The sequence below is a fragment of the Dermacentor andersoni genome, chromosome 1 (assembly GCF_023375885.2).
Source record: "Dermacentor andersoni chromosome 1, qqDerAnde1_hic_scaffold, whole genome shotgun sequence".
Classification (NCBI taxonomy): domain Eukaryota; kingdom Metazoa; phylum Arthropoda; class Arachnida; order Ixodida; family Ixodidae; genus Dermacentor; species Dermacentor andersoni.
In genome coordinates, this window is record NC_092814.1 from 255,571,244 (window position 1) to 255,584,585 (window position 13,342).

At 45.1% G+C, this 13,342-nt stretch overlaps 1 protein-coding gene across 1 annotated transcript in view; it reads left to right on the top strand.

The window, feature by feature from the left end:
- Positions 1 to 13,342, top strand: part of LOC126548144 (solute carrier family 23 member 1-like) — a 155,583-nt gene that overhangs the window by 46,185 nt on the left and 96,056 nt on the right. The gene's annotated exons all lie outside the window — the stretch shown is intronic.

Here is a 13,342-nt window from a genome sequence, read left to right on the forward strand (position 1 = left end):
GTTCCGGAGCATGCCGCCTGCTTCTGTAGTGGCGATGACCGAGCGTTGTTAAAATTGTTGATGTTGTTCACTTATCAGGCCATAACCACGAGAGATATCGCTTGATTATGGATGAAAAAATCCGGTCTCGTGCAACTGGGAAGCATGAGCTACGATGCAGAACTGTAGGGCCCGTACTGACAAAGGGATGTTGCGCTAGAATTGTTCGTCTCTGATAATTCTAGCGAATCCTTATGAGGGATATGCTATTAGCGAAGGCAGCTGGCTAATGGAAAAGAGCACTTACAAACGAAAAGCTTTGCCACTTCGGCCCCAAAATATTGCGCACACTTACAAACAAAAAGATTTGGGAATTCGGCCCCAGAACATTGTGCACACTTATAAACGAAGAGCTTTGCGAATTCGGGCCCAGAACATAACGCACTTTACTGCTCTATAAAAGTGAAAACTGCGGAACGAAAGTACGTCGAGGTTTTGACGTGACTATTTTACATGCGCAGCTTTCTACCCGGGGCACCGAGTAAACGTGCATGTGATAATTATTTTTGCAGCGGTGGCGTACAGGTAGAACACCCGCCTCGCGTGCAAGAGGTCCGTGGTTCGATTCCCGGTGCCGCGCAATTTTCCACCGGATTAAAAAAAAAAATCCGCGTGTTGATAAAATTGCATAAGCAGGCCTGGAGTGTGGCCTGATCCCGGTGACCAGAACCGGTAACGCACTCCCTCACCAGAGCAGGATTGGCCACCCTGGTGCAGTACTTGGCCACAACCTCCTATATGAACACAAAAATAAAAACCCCGGCCCTCAGTCCCCAGCAGCTGCGAAGCAACTGACCACGGCGGCGGTCAGACCTGCGACGCTGCAGAGGGTGCTAAGAATCCCTGGCTCCGCACAGGCCGCCATTGGAATATGAACCTGGCAACGTTTAACGCTAGAACGTTATCTAGTGAGGCGAGTCTAGCAGTGCTATTGGAAGAATTAGAGGGCAGTAAATGGGATATAATAGGGCTCAGTGAAGTTAGGAGGCCAAAAGAAGCATATACAGTGCTCAGAAGCGGGCACGTCCTGTGCTACCGGTGCTTAGCGGAGAGACGAGAACTAGGAGAAGGATTCCTGATTAATAAGAATATAGCTGGTAACATACAGGAATTCTATAGCATTAACGAGAGGGTGGCATGTCTTGTTCTGAAACTTAATAAGAGGTACAAAATGAAGGTTGTACAGGTCTACGCCCCTACATCCAGTCATGATGACCAGGAAGTCGAAAGCTTCTATGAAGACGTGGAATCAGCGATGGGTAGAGTGAAAACAAAATACACTATACTGATGGGCGATTTCAATGCCAAGGTAGGCAAGAAGCAGGCTGGAGACAAGGCAGTGGGGGAATACGGCATAGGCACTAGGAATAGCAGGGGAGAGTTATTAGTAGAGTTTGCGGAACAGAATAATATGCGGATAATGAATACCTTCTTCCGCAAGCGGAATAGCCGAAAGTGGACTTGGAGGAGCCCGAACGGCGAGACTAGAAATGAAATAGACTTCATACTCTGCGCTAACCCTGGCATCATACACGATGTGGACGTGCTCGGTAAGGTGCGCTGCAGTGACCACAGGATGGTAAGAACTCGAATTAGCCTAGACTTGAGGAGGGAACGGAAGAAACTGGTACATAAGAAGCCCATCAATGAGTTAGCGGTAACACGGAAAATAGAGGACTTCCAGATCAAGCTACAGAACAGGTATTCGGCTTTAACTCAGGAAGAGGACCTTAGTGTTGAAGCAATGAACGACAATCTTGTGGGCATCATTATGGAGTGTGCAATAGAAGTCGGCAGTAACTCTGTTAGACAGGATACCAGTAAGCTATCGCAGGAGACGAAAGATCTGATCAAGAAACGCCAATGTATGAAAGCCTCTAACCCTACAGCTAGAATAGAACTGGCAGAACTTTCGAAGTTAATCAACAAGCGTAAGACAGCTGACATAAGGCAGTATAATATGGATAGAATTGAACAAGCTCTCAGGAACGGAGGAAGCCTAAAAGCAGAGAAGAAGAAACTAGGAATTGGCAAGAATCAAATGTATGCGTTAAGAGACAAAGCCGGCAATATCATTACTAATATGGATGAGATAGTTCAAGTGGCTGAGGAGTTTTATAGAGATTTATACAGTACGAGTGGAACCCACGATGATAATGGAAGAGAGAATAGTCTAGAGGAATTCGAAATCCCACAAGTAACGGCGGAAGAAGTAAGGAAAGCCTTGCGAGCTATGCAAAGGGGGAAGGCAGCTGGGGAGGATCAGGTAACAGCAGGTTTGTTGAAGGACGGTGGGCAGATTGTTCTAGAAAAACTGGCCACCCTGTATACACAATGCCTCATGACCTCGAGCGTACCGGAATCTTGGAAGAACGCTAACCTAATCCTAATCCATAAGAAAGGGGACGCCAAAGACTTGAAAAATTATAGACCGATCAGCTTACTGTCCGTTGCCTACAAAGTATTTACTAAGGTAATTGCAAATAGAATCAGGAACACCTTAGACTTCCGTCAACCAAAGGACCAGGCAGGATTCCGTAAAGGCTACTCAACAATAGATCATATTCACACTATCAATCAGGTGATAGAGAAATGTGCGGAATATAACCAACCATTATATATAGCTTTCATTGATTATGAGAAAGCGTTTGATTCAGTCGAAACCTCAGCAGTCATGGAGGCATTGTGGAATCAGGGTGTAGACGAGCCGTACGTAAAAATACTGAAAGATATCTATAGCGGCTCCACAGCCACTGTAGTCCTCCATAAAGAAAGCAACAAAATCCCTATAAAGAAAGGCGTCAGGCAGGGAGATACGATCTCTCCAATGCTATTCACAGAATGTTTACAGGAGGTATTCAGAGACCTGGATTGGGAAGAATTGGGGATAAGAGTAAATGGAGAATACCTTAGTAACTTGCGCTTCGCTGATGATATTGCCTTGCTTAGTAACTCAGGGGACCAACTGCAATGCATGCTCACTGACCTGGAGAGGCAAAGCCGAAGGGTGGGACTAAAAATTAATCTGCAGAAAACTAAAGTAATGTTTAACAGTCTCGGAAGGGAACAGCAGTTTACGATAGGTAGCGAGGCACTGGAAGTGGTAAGGCAATACATCTACTTAGGACAGGTAGTGACTGCTGATCCGGATCATGAGAGTGAAATAATCAGAAGAATAAGAAAGGGCTGGGGTGCGTTTGGCAGGCATTCTGAGATCATGAACAGCAGGTTGCCATTATCCCTCAAGAGAAAAGTTTATAACAGCTGTGTCTTACCAGTACTCACGTACGGGGCAGAAACCTGGAGGCTTACGAAAAGGGTTCTACTTAAATTGAGGACGACGCAACGAGCTATGGAAAGAAGAATGATAGGTGTAACATTAAGGGATAAGAAAAGAGCAGATTGGGTGAGGGAACAAACGCGCGTTAATTACATCTTAGTTGAAATCAAGAAAAAGAAATGGGCATGGGCAGGACATGTAATGAGGAGGGAAGATAACCGATGGTCATTAAGGGTTACGGACTGGATTCCGTGGGAAGGGAAGCGTAGCAGGGGGCGACAGAAAGTTAGGTGGGCAGATGAGATTAGGAAGTTTCGAGGGTCAACATGGCCACAATTAGTACATGACCGGGGCAGTTGGAGAAGTATGGGAGAGGCCTTTGCCCTGCAGTGGGCGTAACCAGGCTGATGATGATGATGACGATAATTATTTTTGATAACATTTGAGTTTATGGCTGACACAAAAAGTGCCACGATCGCCGCACGGCAACAAAATCAATTGAATTCAGTTTTCGTTAAACTACAAATTATGCAATGGCTCCGAGGTCGCAAAAAAGAAGCCACCCTTCTTTTTGTGCTTCACAGTGTCCGCGAACCTACATGGCAAATGGCAGCATCCATACTAATTCCAAGGGCACATATCAATACTTGTGCGTCTCGACAATACGGAAGAAAGGTGAAGCGAGAGATCGCTTCACCTTTCTTTCACCTTCACCTTTCTTTCACTTTCACCTTCACCTTTCATTACATCCTTTTGTAATATCTCAAACAAAAGGATGTAAAGACGGCGAAAAAGTAATTTACTTCAGTATATTTTGCTTCAGATGATGACATAGTAAAGGTAATTACGCAACACCGTAGGATGTGTTTTACCCGGATTTCTCCACAATTGAGAGGAATGTCACGCGTTTTTGTTCGTAAACTTAGAGTTGGCATCTTGCTTAAGAAGTTATCGTTTTGCGTGCCTGCTTTGTAGCACCTATTTAATGCGGTTTTATAGAAGCCTGGGAGCCGAAGGGAATTCGTTTCTTGAAAGAGCAGCTTTAGGCACTGGTCGTGTGGAAGGTTTGCAATGAAATGAACAGCCTTTCTTTCCACTTCATAAAATCAGCTTACATTACAAATTGTCGTGGCACCTCAAAGTGAACGGAAATAATTTATGTGTGACGAAGCAGCGTATTGTAAATGAAGTTTAACTCCTTCATGCTGGCCAAACTGCATTTTACGAAGTACGCCACATACCATGGATGTTTTACTGATAAAAAATTTTATCTGCGCATTCCAAAACATAATGTGCCTCAAACAAACGCCACGAAAAGCCGCTTTTCCAGCCATCAACGTGACTTCGCGCTACACGTAGCGCCCGTCAAGGGGCAGCACACGGAAGCGTTGCGACTTACTATCAATACCGTAAAGAGGAAACTGGCTCAGAAAAAGAATTTTGCCAGCGAATTGCTACGCCCGCAAAACTTATGCGTATGTGTACGTTGTCTACGAGTTGAGAATTGTCCACGTAAGTTTTGGGGTTCACTTAGTCACACAACTGCACTTACCTCCTCCTTTCTATCGTGCGCAGGTTAAAAAAAATAAAAGTGGCATATTTGCAACTACAACTTCATTTGAAACATAATTTGCTTCGGTCAACTCGACGAAGCTTTACACTATGTCAGAAACCAAACCAAGGACGACATCACATGTCCTCGTTAAGTCAGGTACTCTTCGCGATAAACAAAAGGGGGAGGGAGGCGAGGATAAAAATCGCGCGCAACAATCCACGTTACACGCTTAGAGTTAAGCTTATTGCAAGAGTCGCAGCGTGCGCGTAATTAGTGTTGAAACAAACTTGCGCATTTCCTGCTTTTGTTCGTGCCGCCGCTCGGCGCCTTCCTTTAATACCCTTAAATAAAATGTATTCGCGGATCTGATGCGTCACGGCAGACATCCAGCGAATGTAATCCATGGCGACTGTTTACATACTAATAAGGTGTAGTGCGCAGCTGTCCCACATATGACGCACGCGAAGCGCCGGAACGTAATCCGCCGTTTGTAAATCCTACACAACGGCCACAACAGCCGAACCTCAAGCGACAGCGCGACTGTGCGACTGGCGCCAGCTGGCTGAGCTAGCGACGACATTTCTGAACTAAATCAGGAAGAACGAGAAGAGGAAGAAAGTTTTGCGCGCACTTCCCGAGAGCGTTTCTAGTTATAAGCTGTTAGACAACTGTTTGGAGCGCGCGTATTTTGGCGCTTGCGTCAGTGAAATACGTTGCTCCGAGCCATCCCGATATCGACATGAAGGTCTCTTTACTGAATTGAGCCATATTCGATTTCGTTTGCATTGGCTTTCCCCCACGTATGGCTAATTTTCGCAATGGAGAGTCGCCAAGAAATTGCCGGTGGAAATATAACAGGAATTTAGTCCCTTCTTGGGGAACAAATTAAAATAACATAGTGAACTAAAAATTTTCTGACACAGTCAGAATCAGAATCGATTTTTATTGCATAAGATATGTACCGAAGAAGGCCTCATAATCAAATACTGTAAGGCCGAGACCTCCTGTCTATAGTTACAAACAAGAAAATAAAAATTGTTCTTACAGTAGACGGCAAATCGATATGATTTCAACATGAGCGTAATTACATAAAAATATGTATGATCGTCTTGAAAGAAATGAAAATTAATCAACTTTTGAGCATGCATGCTAACGTTTGTGACTAAGAAAAAGGGCGTCCAGAGAAAGAGTGTCAGGAATGGGAAAAAATTCAGTCCTAAACAGCCAAACGTTTTGTCGTTTCTATATCGCCGTCGTTATTGTTATTGTTCTTGCTCTTTTACTACCTTCTCTTTCTTTTGAATCCACTTGTCTGTTCACGTGGTCTGCTTAGTCAATTCTTGTAGATTCTCCAGTATTCTAGATTTTTGCTGCATTCCTGCCTTTAATAGATTTTTTTCTTCAACTACTCTGTTCTGTTTGTTTTTTGTTTCAGGCTCATAATAATCAACAACATTATCATTACTGATTAGCAGTGGCAGATGCACAGTACTGCGGAGAGTTGGCCAACACTTGTGCCGCATGAGCAATAATAATGTGAGGGGCTTTATAGATGAGGTAATGCGTGCAGGATAATAAAATACAGCGGAGAAATGTCAAAACCAGGAACAATGAAAAAATACTAAAAGAAAAAAATAGCAACGCTGAAGGCATAAAGTGATAACAAGAAAAGGCGATACAAACGCTTACGAATGTTCCAGAACACGGAGGCTGAAAAATTATACAGTAAAGAAACATGCAGGCTGAGACAATTATGACGCATCCGAGAATTGTACAGTCGCTCTCCTTTATGACGCACACACACACACACACACACACAAAACCAATTGGCTGCCAACCCGCAAAAACAATCCCATCTTTCGGGTTTACTGTGGAGTAAATGTAAATAGAATATTCGCATTTGATCCGGACGCGATACAAGTAAATATTTAAATTAAAGAAACACAGCGCAGTCTCACGAATATGGTCTCTCCGTTCCACAGACTATGGTGCTCCAGGCGAACAATAAACGCTGATAACCAGGGAGAAAAGGCCCGTCCGGAGTAAAAAAAAAAAAAAAGTCATCCATAGGTTCAAATCTTCGGAAGCTAGCCATATAGAGATTTAAGTTAGAAGGAAGGAAGCTGCTGGCTTTGTAAGGAAAGCCTTGTCCCATGAATAACAAACCTCATATATGGCCGCAGGCATGGAAGGAGGCCTTAATGACACGGAAGCAATGAGTACAAGGCCATTAACATGAGTGAGCCATTGCGCGCAGTAAACGGCGAGCTTATCGATAATGAGTCGGTGGCTATTCCAACTGTTCCGAGGCCAGAGTTTAATTTACGCAAGCCTAGAATGACCGCTAACAATTGCGGAAGATAGATTCGAATATTTAGCCAGGGGGTAAGAGGGAGATCGGCCGAATTAGAGATAAAGAAATTATTTCGACAACTGCGTATTCAGTTTCCGAGCAGTCCGTCACTACTGCAGTGCTCTTAGGTATAAATTAAGGGATCGTACAACTGCATTATCAAGCGACACTGCGTTGCTCCCCACTGCGGGCCTACCACGTAAATACACAGAATCGAGGTTTGTTTGCACAAAGACAATTAAATTAAATCCGACGACACCTGAGCCCTTTTATGAGTTGTGAATGCGAAATCATTAATGTCCAATTGAAAGCCGCTGAGCGGTCCTTCAAGTTATGAACTTCTCGCGGGAAAGTGAGCGCCTTGAGACGCTTGGCCAACGCCTCAGCGATAGCACAAGGCCGGTACACTTCGATCCGTGACGTCATGCTACCTTGTCCGACTGCCATAGAATCTTATGGAGAAGCTCCCGAGTAAGCCGCGGGGATTTTGACGTCACCGCTTTCGTCACACCTGGCTTGGGAATGCTAATTTTTGAACAAGTAGGATGCTGCCGCAAAGCAGAGTGCCTGCTATGTGGTAAGGCGCTTGTTTAGCCCAGTGGGCAAGACACTCGGCTCCTGCGAGTGGGGTCGCAGGCTCGAAACTCACTACCGCCAACGTTTTTCCTTTCGAATTTATTCTGCTTTTTATACACAAATTTCTTTAGAGCGATTAGCGAGACGAAGTTAGAACGCAGGTGAGAGACTTGCGCGTACAAGGAACGCGCGGACAGCGTAGGCTTCCGAGAGTGACGTGGCTGTCGCATCGATGCCGTCACGCAACACCTGGCGCGGCAGCGAGTGTTCCCTCTCGCCGGCACTGCTCCGTCGAGGGGCGCGCGTGACGTTGCGTCGCAGCCAGTGGGAATTTAGGTGCCGTTTCGCTGCTACAGACGCCGGCGCTTTCTCTCATTGAGCCATCTGATGCTTTCGCATAAAAAAAAATCCAAAAGGGCTGCTATCATGCATGCTACGTTTCGTACAGTTTATGTAGCGTACTTTAATTTCTTTTATCTTTCTACTTGGAATGACGTGGTCAGTGTTTTCATTCTTTAAGTAAATTAAAAAAATATACGCTGCATTTTGCTGCGCCATTCGACGAAAACGGGAAAATGAATTAGAATCAGTACCAGAAGTACTTCCGGCTAATGGCAAATGGACGACTGCAACAAGGGGCGCTATAACGTAAAACTATTCCAAACTTTTCTATTCCAATTCTGCTATCAGCCCTCCACGATTGGTCAAAAACTTTTTTCGACCAACCCCCACTTCACCTGTCTGTCACGCGACGTCACGAAAACCGCGATACCTCCCCATCTGATATAATGCGTACACACTGATTATGCATGATTTGACAGAAAAAAGAAAAATGGTTATTTCTGATTTGACCCCTTTTCGCCATTAGCCCTCGGCTATTGGTAAAAAGTTTTCGCGCTGCACCCACTTCACCTGCCTGTCGCGCGACGTCACAAAACCGCACAAACTCACCGCGTCAAAGTGACGTGTACGCGATAAAGATGCATTATTATGCCGAACAAAACTGAACTTTTTTCGGAATAGCCGCAGGCTGCCCCGTTCCGAAAGGAATAAAAGATGGCTGCCACCTATAGCTGAGACGCTGGCTACTCGCACCTGCCGGAGAGCATGGATGTATTTACGTGTAATAAAACTTCTTGCGGGGCCGTGTGACGTTTTCAAACACTTTCGGCACGTTTACTACCTCATTCTGCCCACTCTTCTTTGCTGAGGGTCAGTTTTAGCGTCATTCTTAAGCTTCCGTTGCATGCCGCCACGATTTTCGACCAACCACCACAAGCTAAGTAAGGGAAAGCCGACCAATCGCAGACGCCGGCACAACCCTCTTCACCCGGTTATCGATTTTCAGTGCACCAGCTCTGCCTCAGTGAATCCCTCTCCACTTGAGCGTTCTCCTCGCCTCTTGTCAGCCAATTAGATACGATAAGCCGTTAAGTGTAGGCAATGTTATTCGTTTTTCAAGCAAACAAAAATGACCTCCTATGAACGAGGAGAGCGTTTCATTGGTCTGTTGAGACAACCCTGCGGGTGACCGCCCGGTGCTTGCGCCGGTGGTTACGCAAATATGACGTCAGGAAATCGGAATAGAAACATATTGGAATAGTTTTACGTTATAGGGCCCAAGAACTAGTGCTAGGCAAAGTCAGAAGACAGTCGTACTGTTTCATACGAGGGGGCGGTGCAAACACAATAATGCAATGTTTTTCTTTTCTTTCTGTTTTTGTCATTCCTTTACATGCGCTTTCATTAGGGATAGGCGCGCGATGTACAGGGTACTTCTGTTTTGTGGATAATATTGTAATCAACGTTTGGCAGGAAGGAAAGTATACCTATTTGCACGATGCCGTGTTTGGCATTGCAAATTTTTGCGGAAGCTTGTGTTGTTGCTCCAGCCCTCGGAATTTGGCACAAAGCCTTGTGTGGTTTCCCTCCACCTGGACGTGCCTGGACGTTCTCTATTGCTTTGACCGACCACAATAATGCGTGCGAAGACAACTTCCCTCCACGAAAAGCGTCACCACCTGCGGACATAAAAAGTTTCGCTTAGCAAGTGCAAGGTTCCCGTAATAAAACATTTTAGGCAAAACGAATGTGAAGAATTCTGTGGCGACTGTCGCAAACTTGGCGCTCAACCATTTACGATTTGCATTGAATTTTTTTTTGCCTTTCAGAATAAAAAAAAAAAGTATTCTCGCGAAAAAAATTACCGAAAAGTGTTTTCAAGCAGCTGTAGCGTTGTCTGAATTTTGCCGGGAGAAACTAAACTATGTACAATAAGAGGCGTTGCGAAAAAACACATTCTTTCGTTGCGAGGCCAAGGCTTATTTTTCTCTGTCAGAGAAGTGTCAGAAGCCTAAGATAGCTTTTGCTTCCACCAATCATTATTCCCCTCCTCAGTTTCTATACGCATTAAGTGCGGCGAAATCGGTTGATGTTAAGGAATTCTTGGGGGGAACAGCTGTGTTTCAGTACAAGCTTACATTTCTTCTCAATTAAGTATCCAGAATTTATACTATGCGTGAAAATTGTTTTGTGATGGAAATAACGTGCAGCTATACAAAGATGACAGCGAATTTCCAAAGAAGCTAGTTTTAGTGTTTATGTTCAGCCACAGATGAAACACTGCGGTAGCACTAGTGAAAGACATGCCACATTGCAAACCTATTTAATTGCTTCTACGTTCAGTTTATGGAATCAGCATGCTTTTGTAAGGGGAAAAATGTTTTCGATGTAGTGTCCCACTTGTCTAAAAATAGGTGTCGTTTTTCGTCGTTGCCGCGAAGCAACCTGAAAGCAAATGAAACCTGCAAGGGCGCAGGCGTTATTGAGTCGACGTACACATATGTGCATCTGTAGGACGCTTATTATAGATTTCAGTAGCCGTCGTCCACGCAGGCGCTACTCGAAGACATCGATCGTCGGCCCACAAGGCTGTGAAGGCACTCTTGTGTTTCTCGAGGGAGACAAGCCGCTGTGAACGCGTTAGACTTTGTGGCGCCCTCCGCGCGCGTAAGCGAAATCACCGCGTCTCTCTCTCTCTCTCTCTCTCTCTCTCTCATTTTCCACATCGCCGTTCCCATAACCCCCAGCTTGTACAGGTTAGCCAACCAGACGCCTTTCTTGTGAACATCCCTGCCTTCGCCCTTTATTTCCACCTGCTCCTCAGGAGGGAAAGGAGGGAAAGATATAAGTAGAAGGCAGGGAGGTTAACCAGAATAACGTCCGGTTGGCTACCCTACACCGGGGGAATGGGGAAGGGGGAAGAAAGATAACAGGGAGAGAGAGAGGAGGGAAGGAAAGAAGGAAATTGCGGTGAGTTTGCTGACGTGTGTGGTCTTACAGAAATTGCATTAATAGTCACAGGTGGTCGCACAAGCCCGTCGTCCTTAAGAAGCACAAAAGCGCCTTCACCGCTTTATGGGCCGACGGGCGATGGGGGCGGTGTTCCAGCAGCACCTGCACAGAAAGCGGCCGATTGTCCAGTTTTTGGAAAGCTTTGGCAAGTTCTTGTCTCTCTGGGGTGTATCGCTTGGCAGTGGCACAGCAGGTGGTAGATGTTTTCTTCGGTGCCACAGACCTCGCATGCTGCACTGTCAGTCACTCCAATTAATGTAGAGTAATTGCGTTCAGCGCTATAGGGAAGCTGCAAGCAGTCTCAGCCATGTAGACACGCGAAGACCTATGCTGGAGTCTGTTCAACCACACGTCGCTGTCGGCTGACGCCCCGTTTGTCGTCTTCCAATGGCTTCCGGAAACATGTCGACGCTGATCTGTTCAATCTACACTACAGTGCTATAGAAGAGGACAGAACGTATATATAATATTATATGTAACAACGAGAAAAGAATTCTCATCGCTTTAGAATGACTACTTTCTTTCTCCTTTTATTCCCTTTACCTCTTTCCCCAGCACAGGGTAGCCAGCCGGTACTTACACTGGTTAACCTCCCTGTCTTTCCTCTCCTTTGCCTCCTCTCCTCCTTGCCGTCATAGAGAAACACAATTTTGTTTGAGCGTCCCAGCTGTAGGGGCGTTAATATTTCCCGAAAAGGCATCCCATTAGGCTTAAGCTATCGCCTAAAGAAAGTCCTTCGAGGTAAAAGAAAAAAGAGGAAAAACGTTTCGTTGCTCTCTCACCGTTTTCAAGACAATTTGGCGAAATGGAATCGCGTTTCACCGTTTACTCGTACTAAACGTGAGCCGCAAATTCGAGCCGACGGTGAGTCAATGGTGCCACGTGGAAGAACCCGGCAGCCTGGAAATGCCCCACGAGTAGAGTGCAATGCTTAAACGCTAAACCATCGTCCATTTTCGGAAGCAAAATCTCATATATCTTAATTTGTCTGGTGTCATGGTGTCCTTTGTAATAGCGCTGTAGAGAATGAAAGAAACATTATCGTTTTTTCAACGAACTCTGGAGCTTTTTGACCACATATTAACCACAACAGACTTCGGTCAAATAAAGACAAATATAAGGGTTTGTCGCTAGTCTACTCAAAGGAAACCTTTACTGGGAGTAATAAATGCCCGTTTCCTTGAATCAGCCTTGAGAGGAGCGCAGCGCATAATGCGACAAGTATGAAATAGCAAGGATGACAGCTTATCCTAGCTTCTGCATGTTTTCTTGCGAAAACTGGCCCAAAATACCCCCTCCCGTCCTTCCGCCATGATTTCCGTGTCGCGCACGTTACGAACGCTTGCTTGTACGAAACGGTTTGCTGCAAGAACGTTTGGGAAAAGGTGTCATTTGTATAGGCACTATTCATACGTACATTGTGCATGACTCATCTCTCCTCTGCACTTCCTTAAGTATCCGTGACGTCATGCTCCGTGTCCACTTTTTTCTTTCCTCTGATGTTTTGTTTTTTCATGCAAGAAAGGAGCACATATAAACTTTCTAATGTCCTCCGTATTGCTTACCGACTCCACCACCGCCTTTCCTGCTTCCTCTCCCTTTCTTTTTTTTTCTTTCAATTTTATGCATTGGAGAATAATAAGCGCTTCACTGTCATATGTTTTCTTTTTGTACGTTTTCTTCCCGATAGTGACTTCATGAAATATTGCATGCTGGAGATAGGTTTTTCGCGTTGCATGCCTCATTTACTTCTGCCTATTCATTTGTCTGCATGCCATGACTCTATACTCTTTTTTTTTTATACAAGGAGGCCTTAGGAATATTTGTTATGGACCTTCATTTGTTTGTGAATTATTGATGTTATTTAACTCCACAGCAGTGAAGGAGCACGTAAACGCGAAAAAATGAAAGAAGGGGGGGGGGGGGGGGGGCAATGGTGCACTCACATAGAGCAACTATCAACATTTTTGATCGCTCTTGTTATTGTTGTTGTTTTTTTGTTCACGGCTTCAGAGCACAAGTGGGAAACTGGAAGCATTCTCGTACGTTCAACTGTACATTGGAAAATAAAAATAAGCTTTGGAATAAAAGGAAGGAAGGCATGCCTATATGTTGGCCTGAGTAAGTTATAGATCTACTGGGGTTCTGGGCCTCAGGGCGCCCTAAATTTGTATGGATGCGGCCA